Here is a 16,999-nt window from a genome sequence, read left to right on the forward strand (position 1 = left end):
CCCTTAAAAAAACCCCACAAACTGACAGAAATAAGAGAATTTACTCCATCTGCTTCCAGTCTCAAGTCCACCTTGTAAAGTTCAGTACTTCAGATTCAGTACTATACCAAAAGTGAAACATGGGAACAATAAAGGCATTCAAAATCTTAATAACGGTGAATTTATTTTTAACTGTATTGTCCTAAATTAGACTGGAAAAAAAAAAAAAAAAAAACATGTCCTGAACAAATAAATCCAGAATTCCTGATTTAAATGCAGACAAGTTTTATATCGGACATTGGCAACAAGTAGTCTGGTCTCCAAAGTAGTTCAGTGACTGGCTCAGTCAAATGGTGTACAAAACAGTCAGGTTTACCCTGCACAGATCTGTTGAAAAGCTGTTTATTTACAGCAGTGGTTTGTATGCAGCTATGCCCTGACATTCCTTCTAGAGTGCTTTTGCAAGCCTCCCCCTTGCAGAAATTCCTCCTCTACCTTAAAAGCAATAAAGAGCAGATTGTTACCAGAAAGCAAAGAGTGTTCCAACCAGCTGCAAACACCGAGGGGAAGTAAATATGGGATGACACAAATTAGAATCTGGCCAGGGGTCTGGGACCAGGACAGAGCTCCAAACCTCCAGCTCTGTATCTGCTGATCTCATCACTGCTATTTCTCCCACCTCCCTTAAGGCCTTGCATTAAAAGCAATAAAGAGGTTGTAGCCAAAACAAAATGTTTATTTCAAAACTCTCAGCACAGCCTTTAGAGAAACAGTTCCTGTAGAGACTACTGAAAATTCCTCTGTTACAACGAGGAAGGAAATGCAAATATTGGACTCTCCAGTATCACACAGTCATCCAGCAACCTCCAAAGTCCTCAGAATGTTTTCTCCAGCTTCTTCTCAGGACAGTCTTTCTTTCCACATCCTATAAAGAGTGAGCAGGCATTTTGAGGTAGCCACAAGAAGCACTTCCAGGTCCTCAAGGACAAGCACCTTGTTTCAGGGAAGCTCCAAGGTAATTAACTCAGCTTTAGCAGCATTGCAAGAAGGTCCCTTAAACACAAATGAAGAGGTGGAATGGAGAGGAGGGTTCAGACTGAGGTGGATGGGCCACCTACATTTAACCCAGAAAAGGGAGCTCCATAAATTGTATGTGTTTAATAAATAGCCCCATACCATTGCTACAGAAATGCAGCCATGGGGAAAGGTAAGCAGGGTAAACAGCTCCACTGCTCCAAAGAAAATGATCATTTTCTTTTTCCTGACTTATGGCCTAGTGTGAAAGGAATGCAGCTGTCTGACATCCTGATGGTTTTGTTTGTTTTTGCAACAGATAATTGTCCTTTTAAGCTCCACTAACTCCTTTGTGTTATTTGTACTGTCCAGGGTAATGCTCAAGGCTACGAAGACTGAAACTCAAACAGCTCTTTTTTTATAGATATTCTGAGCTTCAATGCAACAGCAGAGAGCACTGCAGCCCTACAGCCTACATCAAGTGTCCCTCAATCACCCACCATCAGTCTTCACCTGCAAGTCTTCCCAAGGTCAATGCTGCTGTAACTTCACCTTCCTTGAAGAGGTTTCAACCACCTTCAGGGGAATTAGCAGCAGAGAAGATATTCTCATTTCCTACAGTACTCTCCAGAGCTATGCCAGAAGCACCAATCTCTTCACCAGAAAGAGGAGAAGCGAGTTGAACCTCCTAAGGAGATGGGGACAGTGAAATAATTCCCACCTTGAAACACAAGCAGTTGATCTTAGGAGCTGTGGCAGGATCCAGCATCAGCCCAGTCTGGAGCATCTGGAAATGCTTTTATATCTGGTGACAGAATAAAACTCATAAGAAAAAGATCAATGTTTGCTGCCCTGGGAGTTCTAACTTAGCTTCAGTTCCAGATAAAACATCTCTCTTATGGGTAAGAAGCAAATGAAAAAAGGCATCTATTTACGGGTTCTGTGACTTGCAGTCAGTTTCTTGGAGGCTAGTTCTGGGTCCCTCACTTCAAGAAAGACATGGAAGTGCTGGAGAGTGTCCAGAGAAGGGCAACAAAACTGAGGAGTTTAGAGAGTCAATCATACAACAAATGCCTGGGGGAGTTGGGTTTTTTTGACCATCCTTCCTTTCTCTGTCCCCATTCCCTTTTACAGTTACTGTGTAAATCAGATTTCTCTCAAATAGCTTCTGCTAATCTGACAGCTCATCAGGGACTAACCTAGTCACTTCCTGCCTAAAGATAAATATCTGCTACAGCACAAAAACTGAATAAGAAGCAAGGGATGCTCTAGGTCAACAGTTATCTTTGTATCATGGAGTGGGTGGGACCCAGGGGAAGAGTAAAAGCACCTCAGACAGTGTCTTTGCCATCAAAATCACAGCTCTGAGATACAAAAAAGAGGTGAACCATGTCTGCCTATCCACCAGGCCACATCAGACCTGATCAATGTGGCTCACAGTTTCTGTTAAAGGCCAGTGTGGATGTTCATTATTTAAACCTTTCAAATTTTTCCTATATTGACCATTAGTACTCCCTTTTACACTCTCAGAAACACATCCAGCCCGCTCTCATCACCAGAACAGTGGTCATCTCACAAGGCTACAAACCCTCCTGTCAAGAGGCAATAAGCCAACAGAGAAAACAACCCAGTCTGTAATCCTTTCTGCCCCCCACACCCACATCCACTCCCAAGACTAACAGAAAAGTTACATTTCCTCCTTTCTTCCTCACTCCTCATTCTTGATGCACCTTTCAGTGATGGAGGCAGGAGGTGAGACAAAAACAAGGTATTGTGGGAATTTCAGGATGGGTGTTTAATACCAGCTGCCTTGTACCCTGTGTCACATCAGAGGTGCCACACAACTCACATTCAATCTCCTAAAACTATCACCATGTGGGTATGAAGAGAAAACAGAAGGAAGCCCAGATTTATTATGTTCAAATTATCACAACTTAAGGCACATCCAAGCCTGACTCATGAATTAGGAATGACAGGAACAGATGATGTAAAATACATTTAAAGAATAATGCATAATTGTGATAGCTCATCACACCTTTCCTTCAAGTAGCTGCATGTGCTGTAAACCCTCCTGCTTTTTCACTCCCCTGGCAATGGGAAGCCTCACTTTCCAGAGGAGTATCTGCACCATTAGCCAGCCTCCACCAGCTGGGCATCACTAATGAGAGCAATGCCTGGAATACTCCCAGCATAAAGAAGCCCAGGAGGTGATCACTGATGTGTTTGTAGAAACACAAACTGACTCCAGACTCAAATAACAAAGCAGGAAGAGCAGCCAAAATACTCAGGTCCACTGTGAGCACCTGGCTGGTCACTGGGTACACAGTGGAGCTGGGTTTGTTCCCTTATTTCAGCCTTTACTCTCTGTTCTCACACGCAAACCCACACTGATACTGGCTTGAGAGATGGGGGAGAAGCAAAAGAGCAGCAAACTGCAGCACCCCAGGGATGGGGCTGCTGGTTTAGAAGCAAGCCAAGATGTGCTGTCACCCACAGACAGAGGAGGTGTCACTGATGGCAGCTGAGCAGAGGTTTCAAGATTGAGGGACATCCAATTCCCACCACAGCAGCCTCCAGAAGGTCCTGCCAGCCCACGGACACAGCCTGAGACCAGTCCTCAAAAGAAGCATTTGCAAATGTCACACGCTGGGAAAGATAGTGCCAACTTCAATTCTGGCTTGAGAACCAAGGAATCCTTGGTTCTTACCCTAGAGATTTTAAAACCTGAGGTCATATCCTAGACATAATTAGCAGCACCTTCCATCACTAGAAAAGATTGTCAGAGTTTTGTTTCCACTCAGCTGGTTGCAGCTCCAAGGAAGATGACTGAAATTACATCATGACAAAAAATAGAGCCCCTGAGCTGGGCATTGAGAAAACAGCACTGGGATACACGGGAAATGCACAGAAATACAATTTTTCAGTAGAAGACTGATTATTTTAGTGGCAGTTGAGCTGTGCATGACCATTCAAAGGATATTTCAGTCTTGATTTGGCTCAAGTTCCTCCCATCCTACCATTCCTCAAAGAAACCACAAAAGACAAAATATTGCAGCAGCCTCCTGGAGAAATGAAGTGATTGCTGCCTGTGGATTCCTGTCATTACTACAGAAAAGGCTGCATTTAAAAAAAAAACTTTTGAGTAACTTTTCTGCTCTCATGTTACCAACTGCAAATGTAAAAATATAGCAAGGACATGGTACTGATTAATCTTCAAGTTACTTCGGTTAGAAAATTTACTCCATATTTTCATCTTGGAAATGCTGATGTGCCTTTGTTACATTAAAATTAGTCTCAAGCCTATGGTGAAGTTGATTAAGCACTCTTTCCCACCCTGTCCCTTTGAGAGCTCTCAGTTTAGGGTTGCAGCAGGGCTGGAGGATGAGAGGCAAGGCAGCAATCCACCAGGGCAGCCCCCTCCCTCTGCATTCAGCCCAGTGCAGCAGTAACACAGCACTGGAGATGTGCTACTTGGAAAAAAATTAAAATTAGGAAAAAAAGTCATGCTCAGTTATAAAGAGAAATCTCTAAGTCAGTCTTCCAGAATGTAGCATTTAGACTCTGGAAAACTTCATTCCTGGATCCCAGCTTTACAGCCTGGCCCTAAAAACGCATTTTATCCTTTAGCAAAAACCCAGCAATTGTCAATGAGTTTCCTAACTGCCAAGAATTCCTTTCCTAGATACATATCCTTCACTGTCCATTGTTCAATTTACTTTTAACTAACTACTTCAAGCTTTAGGCCTGATCTTGCTGCTCCTTGAGCAATTCTTTTTCTCTGTATGCTAATACATTTTAGAGACTGTGTAAATGGCTAATAAAAATTTCACCATCTCCCTGATCAGATTAAGGCAAGATATTACCTTTATCTGTTCTCTAACTGCTAAGGAGAAAGGCAGGATAGAAGAGTCTATGGAGGAATGAAGGAAAATGTTTTGTTGAAGAGGTCAAGACATGGGAATGGAGAATAATTAATGCAGTAGAAAGACCAGATTTGTGTAAGGCAGCACTATTTCTTGAGAGTAATTTTGCTTCACCAAGTTCAATTAGAAACAGCTAGGAAGGTAAATTTGTTGTGTTTATTAAACTATAGACTAAGAATCTGGAAAGAGAGAGAACAAGCAAATGTCACATACACAAGCTATCACAACAAACTCATAGAGACCTTTGTGTCTCTTAAATACTTTGCCCACAGTGGTTCAGTAGGGCAAGCACCACTTCCCTGTGGCTACAAAGGCTTTGCACGTTGTAAGAACCTGAATGAACGCAGTGATGGTGAATTAAGTCAGCATAATGCAGGTTCATAATCAAAGTAGCCTTTATAACCCAGTTCAGCACTTTTTCCCCCTCCCTTGCACTGCCCTAGGCAGGGCAACCTCAGGAAGCTGCATATGCAACAGAAAATCACCCACTTCCTCCCCTAATATGCTCCCATACCAGTTTCTACAGTCCTCACAGTTTCCCCACCTCTTCTGACTGTGCACACATCTGGCTTTGGTTATCAAAAGAACACTGGAGCAAACCTCTTGGCCACTGCAAACAGGTCAAAATTACCCATCAGAAACCAGGAGCTAAACAATCTGACCTGAACAGTATTCATTTCAGGAGTGAATCGACTCCGTTTGAGGCAGTCCCCCAAAAACTACAGGTTAAGCAAACACTGGGTGTGATTTCTCAGTGGTGGGGTTTATGTCAGTGTTGGAATTAATTTGCCTGATGAAAAGCACTTACAGGAGTGATCAAAGTAAGGTCAGAATGACACCTGCACCTCCCTGCTCCTCCAGCACCTTTGCTCTCTATGCTGTGCACAACAGCTTTGGCCTCAGCCACTTTGATCATCAGCTGAGCTGCAGAGTTTCTCCAGGAAAGCAGAACCTGGCCTCAGGCTTTTACAGCACACCTGCAGCAGACAATGCAAAACTTGAGCAGTGGCCACTGCTGAAGCCTCCTTCCACCAAGAGCAGCTGGAACATGCAATGACACAGGAGCTAAACTGAGATCCAGCCACACATTTCAGCAGTGTACAGTTGTGTAACTGTTGTCACAAGTGAACCAGCACACGCCACAACAACATCACAAAAACTTTCCTGTTTCACCCCCTAGCACAAACATTTCTTTGTTTGAGGAGGACTCCAAACCTCTGCACTGAAAAGATATTTTGGCTTCTCCTAAGGCCTGAGCCTTCACCAAATAGAAGGAAGGATGGAGGGCTGTGAGCCAGGACACCCTGAGGTCTGGGAAGCATCAGGGTGGCTGGTGCCTCACCGAGGCACAAACAGCTGAGCAGGACAGGGCCAGTTATGCTACCTCACTCTGCTGCTGGCACCACTGAAATCTTGAGAGCAGAGATTTATGCATATGAACAAATGTTTTAATTGCTTCTAATCCCATCTGTACTTTCTCCTCCTAGGCTTTACCATGTTCTGGTTGCTTACAAACATCTCAGCTCATTAAGTCTAAAGAGTTAAAGTTTTGACCTTTGCATCACATTCAGAGACACTTTCCTACCGTGTTAATATAAAGATGCTTCTTCAGCATGTTTTGACACACCTGCCTTTCTCAGAAGTGGCAGAACACCTCTCCCATGAGACATCCTGGGAGGAATCAACAGGAGAACTAACCAGAAAATCTGCATGGGAAAGGCAGATGTTTATATGGGAGAAGAGCTGCTACTAATTACAGCTATTAGAGCACTGAAAGATATCGGCACAAGTTCATGTTTAATGGAACAACATGTTATGATACAAAACATCCTACAAGGCCTGATCTGACCCAATTCCCAGAAGTTGTACCTTATTAACAAGTGTTATTAACTTCAGTGCAATTAGTCAAACAGACAAAAGGCATCCACAGACAAGTCCTGATTCAGTAACCTCTACAACGTGACTTGAGCTCTGGAATGTGGGTACTCAGCATTACTTAGAATGACTCAGGTCACTCTAAATATAAGATACCTACTTTGCCTTATAGCTTTAGAAGGTTTTAAATCACACATAAAATGATCTCATCATGTGCTGCTTTGCACCTTATTGCTCAAGCAGGTGTTGCTAAAGAGAAGCATTAAGTGATTTATTGTATAGTAGGCAGCACTCCATAGCACACACAGTACAGAGAATTCCACTCTAATTCCATCAGCAGTTTACTGTGTAACTTCTGGTGCAGGCAATACATTACTGTGTCTTGTATAGTAATTTATAGACCCTTAAAGGTTTATAAGGGCTGAAAAGAATGCATTGCATAATGATAGATGCTACAAAGTAAGACTGATTTTGAAAGTCAGAGAAGCACTCTAATAGTCTCTACAAAACCATCCCTCTGTCATTTGACTTCTTTCTCTGAAGTCACAGATCTGATAAAACTGAGGTGCAGCAATGTGCAAATGGAGCAGAAGGAAGATGCATGCAAATCTGAATTGGGTCACCATCAGTTAGTGGACTTGTGATTATTTATACCAGCAGAGATTTGGACATGTAATTGTGTACACTAAGTTTTACTCAGACTTCTCCACAGATTAAGAATTCAATTTTGATATTAAAGCCTTCTTGCCTTCAAGAGGTCTCAGTTTCAATCTTCAGAATCTGGAGGGGAGATAGAAAGGATTATGGCCCATGCATATTTTCCCTTTTTCAGCCACCTTTTTTTGGTCATTGTATTTTGTATCTCATTCCCCCCTTGGCTAATTCTCTGTATTAAGGTGGAAGAAAGAAACCAGCATTCCTGCACTTCAGACACACAAAGCTTTACCATAGCTGTGGCTATTTTGTGGGTATTAGTCTGAAACATCTTCCTTACCTAAAGCCAGGGAGTACAGCAGATTAGGAAAAAGACTGGAAGAATTCACTATGAAAAGCAAATTCCCTGTGAAAGACCTACACTTCCTAATGCATGCTTAGGTTCTGCATAAACTTGCCTGCTTGCCCTAGCTCCAAGGGAAAGCCTTGGCTCTGAGCAGAGCAGCAGCCCTGTGAGGAACCCAGCCCCTCACCTGGCCATGGAGGAGCCTGTTCCCAGCTGGCTCAGGGTCCACAGGGAGATTTAGCCAGGACAGAACACTCTGCTCTTGCCACCTCCTACTCTCACTGTGTAGCACAGCAGGAAGGTCTTTGGTGAAGTGGAATTCGCAGAAAGCCCTGAACTCCCACCAGTTGTGCTCAGCTGGAAGGAGACACCACATTCCCATCTCCTGTGGGAGAGTACAGATCCTTCCAGAAGAGACTTTTCCTGTTGGTATCTGTCACCTTTAAGGCCCAGAGTGAGTTGAATCCAATCCCAGCTGCAAGTCTCATAACTCTCTGGTCAATCTGTTCCTCACAGGAGGTTATAACACAGAATAAACGAAAATAAAATAATGCAGGGTCTTCAAACAACCTTCAAGTTGTATGTGGCCTTCAAGTTGTATTTTGCTTCTGAAGCACAAAGACCATAGAATGTATTCTCTTCCCATCTCCATTTGAAATTCGTTCTTGTATTAAACCCAGCTCAAAACCTTCTGTCATTCAAAACAGGCCTGTGCTTCCAAGCAGTGCTATGACTCCAGTAGCAAGTTGCAATATAAAGGGTTGCACCTAACGAATTAGGTCCATCTCAGTTAATAGTTCCCCGTGGAAAAATTAGAAATGTCTTGAATAAAAGCCAAAGAGAGAGAGAATTTTAGAAGAGTCTTGCTAGACTTTGCTACAATTAGCAGGAAATTTGCTCATTCCATTTAGGGAAAAAAAAAAAGAAAAGCAGCAAGGGATTAAATGCATGAGATATTTGGAAAGAATGGGTGCACCAAACGGCAAGACCGTGCTGGGGTGATCTTTAGCTGCAGAGCTGCACACAGGAATTCAGACAACAAGTGCTCACTGCAATGGTGCAGAGAGCAGCGTGTAGATGAGTCTGTGCTGATCTGGGATGAGATTTCTGGATCTGTCTTACCACACTGGTGTTGCTGTCTAGTGCTGTACACATCCCAAATAAATTAACACAGGTATCTGGCGAGTCCTTCACCCAGTGCCATATCCAGGAAAAATCAGATAATTTCATCTACAGTCGTATAAGGGGAACAGATCTAAAGCAACTTCTACCACCATTCTCTTTGCCTGAAAAGAAAACATTCTCCTCACTTGTCCCACCAAGCACTTGCTGCTCATGTGCAAGGGCCCTGTCGTTTAGAGATGTGCACAGAGACAGGTCAAGAGGTACGAGGGAAACAGGCTGAAAAAACCCAACCAAGCACCTCACACCAATTATCACCCATTCCATGCTTTTGTCAAGATTGTTGATATTTGAAAGCAGCCGCCAAACCTTTTGAACAAACAATTTTTAGCCTGAAGAGATCGGGGACCCTTTGCTGCCCTTTCTTTGTAGGCAGATGGCATTATTTCTTCTCCAACAGCATTTTGAAAAATGAATTACAAAAGGGAGAACTGCAAATACTTGTCTGAGCACAAATTGCTTTGTTTGCCTGAGAGGGAAGGTGTTTATATGAAGAACAATCACTCTTTTACAGGCACCCTCAGAGACAACACGCATTCACAACCACAGTGGAGTTCCCACAGCAGCTCACCAGTGAGCAGGAGCACCAGCAGCTCATGCCTCCAGCGAGATTAATTGGGCACTTTCTCAGTTCTCATCTCCACCCAGGAGCTGGCATTCTCAGGCCTGCAGTAAGTGATCCACCACCAGCCATCTGTCTTGCTGTGGTCCCCATGAAATTAAACATACATTATTTCTTGCCATTCACCTTGCCTTGATGCCTGCTGGATCACAGAAGCTTCAGTTTGGGAAAATTTCTCTCTGCTTCATTTGAAGACTTGTGGTTTGACGTAACCCATTATAAGGAAAACAGATCTGAAGATCAGTGCTTCTATACATACACTCCTCCAGCACCCCAGGAGTTACTGGGGAGAGGAAATTTGCAATATAGGTTGGGCTTCTACACTGGCATCTTTCTCAGACCTGCAGAGGGTCCCCTGACCCTTTCCTACAGCAGCTCCCCAGTTGTGGCAGCACATACCACACGCTCTCAGTGCCAAGATCTTGCACAATTTACTTGCAAGTCTTTAAGACACTCTGCTGCCTGTTCTGGGCTCAGGCAGGAGAGAAAGGGAATTCTTGCCCAGCCAGGTGACCCTGCTGCATTCTGAGCAGCTGTGCTACAACCTGGACTCCATTTAGGTGTCTCCTGGTGATGTGTTTCTGCCATGAACATGTTAAAAAACTCACAGGAAACAACTCAATGTGAAATCAAAAGAAAGCTCACTCCATGGTATTTGTTTCCATGCCCTCAGTCCAAACACCTAGAATTGCCACAGCACAAAGACACTTTCTACCAGACTTCAGGGAGGAGCACTGGATAATTTTAGTGCAGGAAACTGGTGTCTCTCTTCTTTGAGCTGCTATAGCTCCATCTGAACTGCATGTAAATTCCTAAACTTGGAAAAAAAATCTGAAAGCATATTTAAGCATCACAGTCGGTCCCCTTTTCTGGGGTGACCCTGTGAGACATATGATCACCTCGTGACTTTAGAAATTGATCCCATCCTCTGTCAAGAGCAACTATCACAACCTAAAATATTTTTGTTCTTTTTTTTTTCCTTGAAAAAGTACCCCCACTCCGATACAGGAAAGTGGATGAACAAATTTAAAGCACCTACACATCAGAGGGTTACTAAGGAAAAAGCACACACTCTCTAGGACATTTTGCTTCAGTTCTCAGGCCCCAAGTATGCAAACATATAGGTCTGTACTTAATTTTAGTACAGAAACCAGCAGGTTTTGTAGCACAGTTGTGCAAATTAGGGTAGGCACACTCCCACCTGAAGATCCAGGGCTAAAGCCATGGCCTCTTACTGGAGTGACGGCTGAGAAATATCTCCATCTTCAAGACAGAAATGATCAAAGTAAGGTCACATAATCAGAGCAGAAACTGTAGGGGGAAAAAACCAACCCTGTTGGTAAAGCCACAGTGGATGGATCTGCAACATCTGTTTAATTTGGTTATTTAATTTGGGAAAAAACTGCAGTCTGAAGGGCTTTCCATTTCTATCCATGGGACACTTAGCAAGTATCCAAATATAGCACATATTACAGCAGAAACGTCAAAGGGTTAAGCTCATAATCGCACAAAAGGGGACTAGGGAAGCATTCAGATGGAGAGCACAAGCCTAGAGCATTCCTAATCCCAGCTCACATATTGGAGCAGCAATTTTAACCAGGTGCTGTGGCCACCTTCTCACTGCTGTCAGGCTGGAATTTATCCTAGTGCATCTTACCTCCCAGAAGCAACCTCGAATTAAAAATGAAAAAAAAAAAAAAAAAGAAAGAAAAAAACCCGAAAACAAAAAGCCTTGTTTTTCATAATCTGGGAGGCATCCACTCAGCAATAAATAGCACAGCGTTCATTTAGCAACATCCCCTTTCCTCCACCCACTCAGCCTGGGCTAAGCTTTTAGCACCTCATAGTCTATTCATTCTTAAAAGCCATCAGGATGCAAACAAGTACTCAGAGGGGATCAAGGATCTGTGCCTTCCTGTGTATGATTCATTACAGCAGACTCACCGTGTTCTAGTGAGCCTCAGTAAAGGTACTTTCATGAGAGTTCCTCTCCAAGAACAAGAATAGAACGTTTGAGTAGAACATCCTGGTGTGCGCAGATTTCTGATTGCAGCTGCCTCTCCCCGTGCCTGGCCCTGTGACTCCCCAGCAGCATCACCGGGAGCCAGGGGACCCGGCTGAACTGCTGCTGTCCCATTGCTCCTTCCCAGGTACTGCGACTTCCACAGCAGGACTTTTTTACAGCTTCACTCACCACTTAAAAGTTTCCTATCACAAACAATTAGCTATTCAATGTTTTAGATAGTTCTACAATCCGAGTTGCATTGATGGTCTTCCAGAAGCTTGGCACAGCACATTAACAGATGGTCTATTTGGCATTTGAAGAGCTTTGCTTTTTTGCATTGGTCAGATTTAGGAATTTGGCCTGCCCCAGGTAGCAGCTTATTTCACTGGTTTTCTGTACTGATACAGAGATCAAGATCTCAATCAGAAGCAGCCCTACTGAGCAGGAGCTGTACAAATGCTGAACAAAAAGACATCTCATGCTTTTTACTTCACTTTGAAATAGATATTTAGATGTGAGACAACAAGATCTTTCTTCCTCACAATAAGTACACGGAGCAGCATAAAGAGAGATGGACAGCAGAAAAAAGTTCTTTCATGGAGCTCCCCGAGGAGGGGCTGAATGGATTGGTAAGCAGGCCTGGGTCTGAAACAGGCTTTGGGAGACTTCTGCAAAGCAGTGGCTCGCTGTGTTCTCTTCTCCCATCACTTAAAATCACCCAGACAAATACATACACACACAGCACAGATTTCACTTAGCACGTTCCCAACAGTGTCTGGTTAATTTTTTTAATGCATCTGTTCTTTGCCTATAAAAGCGAGCACACGCACAGGAAATCCTTTGAATTTCAATCTTTCCTTTCGGGTGATGATTTTACTGATATTATTTCTAGACACACACGCTCCTGACAACTCCATCGTTTATTGCAATTCCCAGAAAAAGCCCAGAGAACGCTGACTAACCCCGTTTTTGAAGGAAAGAATAAGTGATGATGCAGCCAGCTGCGATAACCTGGTCACAGTATGAAATTGCAAGGGCAAGGAAACAAAGCCCCTGTGCACGCCTGTAGAGAGAGCTGCACCTACTCTCTTACTCACTGTCACACACAACTTTTGCATCAGCTATTGCCGTGGACCTGAGATCTAAAGAGCTGCAGAGCCTATTAGATGCCTAATCAGCCATGATTAATTCAAATGGAGCTCTCCCATTCACAGGAGCACTCCCTGCTTCCAACAAGAGCAGCAGTGTTCTCCATTGTGTCTCAACATGCTCTATAAAGTGTGATGAAAGAGGACAAGAAATTTTCCCCGAGAAAGACAGCAGTCTACTCGTGTTTTAATAAACTTGTACATTTAGTTCTTCGCGAGTGCAGACTTTTATTACCTGTGGCAAGCCAAAACTGCTAAGAGACCCACGCCTCTGGGATAGCCCCCTTAGAGCTCCCAGAGCCCACATTAACATGCCAAACACGGCAGGGTTTACTTCTCTTTGTCCCTCTCGCAGTCCCATCTGCTGTTTCCTTAAAGCGAGACCCAGTTTCAGCACTCACACGGAGAAAGACGAATTCTGGCAGGTTTGGAGCTACATCTGCTGCTCCTTGCATAAGGCTTGTGGATTTTAGAAATAGCAGGTCACGTCCTTGGCAGCCCGTTCTCACCTGTGTACTACAGCAGACAAAAGCTAAGCAGGATTCTCTGAATCAGCCTCTAGCTTTAGGGTACTTGTAGGTGGAGCTATTTCCCCGCAGGTAGTTTTTCTTACTCAAGGAAGAAGGTGAGTGAAAGGTAAGAATTTTTCAAATACATATATCATTCAGACAATTCACTTCTACAGCACCTGGAATTATGTGCTGAAAAGGCCCCATAAACCTCACGGACAGGAGTGCACACCTGCAGTGCAGAAAGGGAAAAAGATGGGGTACACAGACAGGGCTGATGCAAAAAAAAAACCCAAAAACAAAAACAGCAAACAAATAAAACCCCCAAAACCACACACGGGATTCTATTAGAGGTCTTGCACTGAGACATCCAAAATAATCAGTTCTAACTAAAAGTCCCACCCTGAACCCTTAGGTGATACTCTGAGCTCTCTCAACGATTTCTTGTTCACTCCCTGCCTCAGTTTCCTCAGTTACACAATCACAAGATTAAATCTTATTTGCTAATACTGAATGTGGATGACAGCAGTTTGGGAGGTAGTGGTGGTGCTGTTTTCTTTTTTTTAATCTGGGACACTTCCCATGAATTACTGCTTCATGCCATGCAAAAGCTCTGTTTTGGGTGGGTTTTTTTGTTGTTTTGTTTTTGTTTGTTTGTTTTTGTTGTTGTTGTTGGTTTGGGGTTTTTTGTTTGTTTTGTTTTTATTTTTTCTTTTTTCCTTTTAACAACTGCAGAAGCCCCAGCCTTGGCTTGGGACATGCAGTTCCAACTGAAAATGCCCAGAAATTTTCTCCCAACCATAAAATTTCATGTGGAAGAACCATGCCAACTGCATCAGCCAAATTCTGCCTCTATAACCCCTGTGAAATGTAAAGAGATTCATAAACCCAACATGGAGCTCCTCCAATGCTGTGCTGAGACACCCAAGCCTTTCTCTTGTCATCAGTGGTACCAAATAACCTCTTGGTACTTCATTTTCAGCCAGACAACAATGTGCATGTTATCCTATGGAAAATGAGTTGTTGTTAACAACAAAAAGAGGTGTTACAAGTTTACAGATAAGTGGAGACAAACAGGAAACTAGAATAAAGCAAATAATAAAAAAAACAACCTAACATCACAGAAATACATGCCAGTAGCTCCAGTTCAGCTGGCCTGATCCAGCTCTCCAAATACACCCAGAGGGTGAAAGAAGCTGCTCCCACACACATGCTGTGAGCAGGGTCTGCACCAGCAAGATGACACTGAGATAAATGAACCCAGAAAGTCCAGAGAGCCTTCCTGACCTGCTGCCCTGGACCTTCCCCACCTGGCCCTGCCAGCTCCACACAGGCAGTGCCTTTTGGGATGAGGGGACAAGGCCAGTGCTTCCCACCCCCAGAGCAGCCAAGCTGCTCATTCCTGCAGTAAAGGCAATTTACCACAGCTGTGTAAGCACTCTGCAAACTGAGCCCACCCTCCTCTGCTGAGCAGAGGGCTCACAGTGCCCCTGCCCAGCCCCAAAGCCCCAAAGCTGAGCTGCTGTCCCTTGGCACCTGGGTGCTTTCAGACAGCCACAGCCACCATCCCTCTGCTCTCACAAGGGAAGAAGAAAAGTGAGAAATTGCTAGAAAGGAATCACCTTCCTCCCAGGGTCCTGCCCAGGGATGTTAATTTACCCCTTGAGAGAAGTGCACCAGTCCCTCAGCACTTTTGACAAGCAGGCTCTGGAGCCTGTGGGGAAATGACAGCTTTGCCCAGGGCTGGGAAGGGGATGGGCAGGAATTTGGAAGTCCCTTTCTCCTCCTGGTAAACGGTGAACTGTCTTGGGATAAGTTTTCAAATTAGCAGAGTACTTCAGGCATTACAAGGCTTGTATTCTTGCAGTAGAAGAAGCCATGGGCTACTGTGAAATGGCCACCAGCTGAGGCACTGCATTGCTTCGAAATGGCCAGAGCACGCTGTTAATGCAGATTTTATAGGATCTCTGCACAGCCACAAGTCATGCAGGATTTTACACCCGGATCTGGCCATCCTGTAAAAACTACCTCTACCTCTCCCCTGAGTTCACATCCATCTTTACTGTGAGTATGAAGAAAAAATGAAATGTTGTCCAACAGGGAGGTCAACCTGCCTTCTCAAACCAAAGAAAAATGTGTGGTTAGGGCTGTGAGTTTCCCTTATGCATCTGAATCATCAGTTTCATAAAAAGGACCACAGGGTTGACCAAAAGCTCTGACCTTCTCAATTTCACAGGAAGAAACCTCAGTGTTGTAAAATCTGTCCTCCTCTGTTAAAAAAGGAATCTATATGACTAAGAAAAAAGGAACCTATAAGACTAAGACTCAGTTTATTCCTCCCACACATCACTCCTTTAAAGTACAACACCACTGCTCTGGGTTGATGCAGTTTATTCAGTTTTCTTCACCGTTCCCAGCTTGTCCTTAGAGCTGATGAAGTTATTTATACTGAACTCAACAGTAAAATTCACCTATGGAATGCACACAAGCTCCCAAGTGGCTGCCAGATGGCAAGAAAGCCATCTGATTTCTATTAACTTCATTGGATTTGAACTTGGGAGCTGAAAAGCCCCACATCTCACAGCCAGTCCTTGGCTGAGTCCCTTCCCTGCTGCTCTCCTGTCTTTGAAGACTGAGATTCCATTCACAAAGTCTGGCCAAGCACCACCTCCAGCCCCAGCTAAGCTAAACCCAGCTGCCCACGTGAATGATGAGCACAAACTGGACGATGCAAATCTTTGAAATAGTGTCTGAGCAGACACTTGGAGGTCATCTCTCCTAGGACAAGTATAGCCAAGCCACCCGCACCTGCATCTTCCAGAAAAAGAACTTCAAATATAGTAATGATTTTAAATTCACAGTAAGTGTGACTGCTCACACCACATTGCAGTTCAAAAGCCACGAGTCAAAGGTATGCTAATCAACCCAAATCCATGGCAAAGCTTACAACAAAACCCAGCTCTCTCTGCCTATAGTGTTAAACTGTGACTAGAAACACAATCTTCCTTTATATTTACACCTCCTCTGCCCAGTGTCATTGAGAATAATGAGATAAAAATTGCAGCAACATAACCGGAATGGAAATTAGTTGGAAGTCTTTGATAAGATTGTCTTCATTGCAAGGTGATAGTGCTTTGTTAGCTTCCAGCTGACACAAGGGAACTGGCAATAGCTTTGTGGACTTGCGTGGAGCCTGAAATGGATCCATTCCCAGCTCTTCAGCTGAAAACTGAATGTCATACATTGATTTTTCTGCTCAGCCTGGAGGTGTCCTTCACAACCCGGGAGCTCAGGCAGCTACCCTGAGAGCCCAGCCTAGAACTGGAGATTTTGACAGGAAAGTTCTACTAGATATTACACCATAACTTTGTTTGAAGGGTGTGGAGGAAATGCTGTCCAACATGTCAACTGCGTAAAAGGCCCTTTGAACTGCAGTTACCTGTTGGCACAGAGCTCAGTTAGGCAATCTTAATTGTTTGCATTTGATTATACATACAAAGAAAATGTGGAGCTGTGTCACATTGAACTAGGATATTTTCAAAAAGACATGGATAAACAACTCAGGAACACGCTGCAGGAACACTTGGAAGTTTGCCAGGGGAAAAACAGAGGAGAGAGACCTCAGATCAACCTTTTACATTCATTCATCTGGTTTTTCATCTATTCACATTCACCATCCTCCTCTTTAAGTGCTAGTGGGTTTTGGTAGAGCACAAAGAAGGAAAGTTTTGAGTGAACAAAA

The 16,999-nt window shown here is 43.8% G+C and overlaps 1 long non-coding RNA gene across 1 annotated transcript in view; it reads left to right on the forward strand.

Moving 5' to 3' along the window:
• The window catches only part of LOC144246997 (uncharacterized), a 77,660-nt gene extending 75,830 nt beyond the window's left edge, over nucleotides 1-1,830 (forward strand). Inside the window, exon 2 of the long non-coding RNA XR_013340715.1 lies at nucleotides 1,418-1,830. This is a non-coding gene — a long non-coding RNA (uncharacterized LOC144246997). The remainder of the gene's footprint in view (nucleotides 1-1,417) is intronic.
• The last annotated feature ends 15,169 nt before the right edge of the window (nucleotides 1,831-16,999 follow it).

The sequence above is a fragment of the Lonchura striata genome, chromosome 12 (assembly GCF_046129695.1).
Source record: "Lonchura striata isolate bLonStr1 chromosome 12, bLonStr1.mat, whole genome shotgun sequence".
NCBI lineage: Eukaryota > Metazoa > Chordata > Aves > Passeriformes > Estrildidae > Lonchura > Lonchura striata.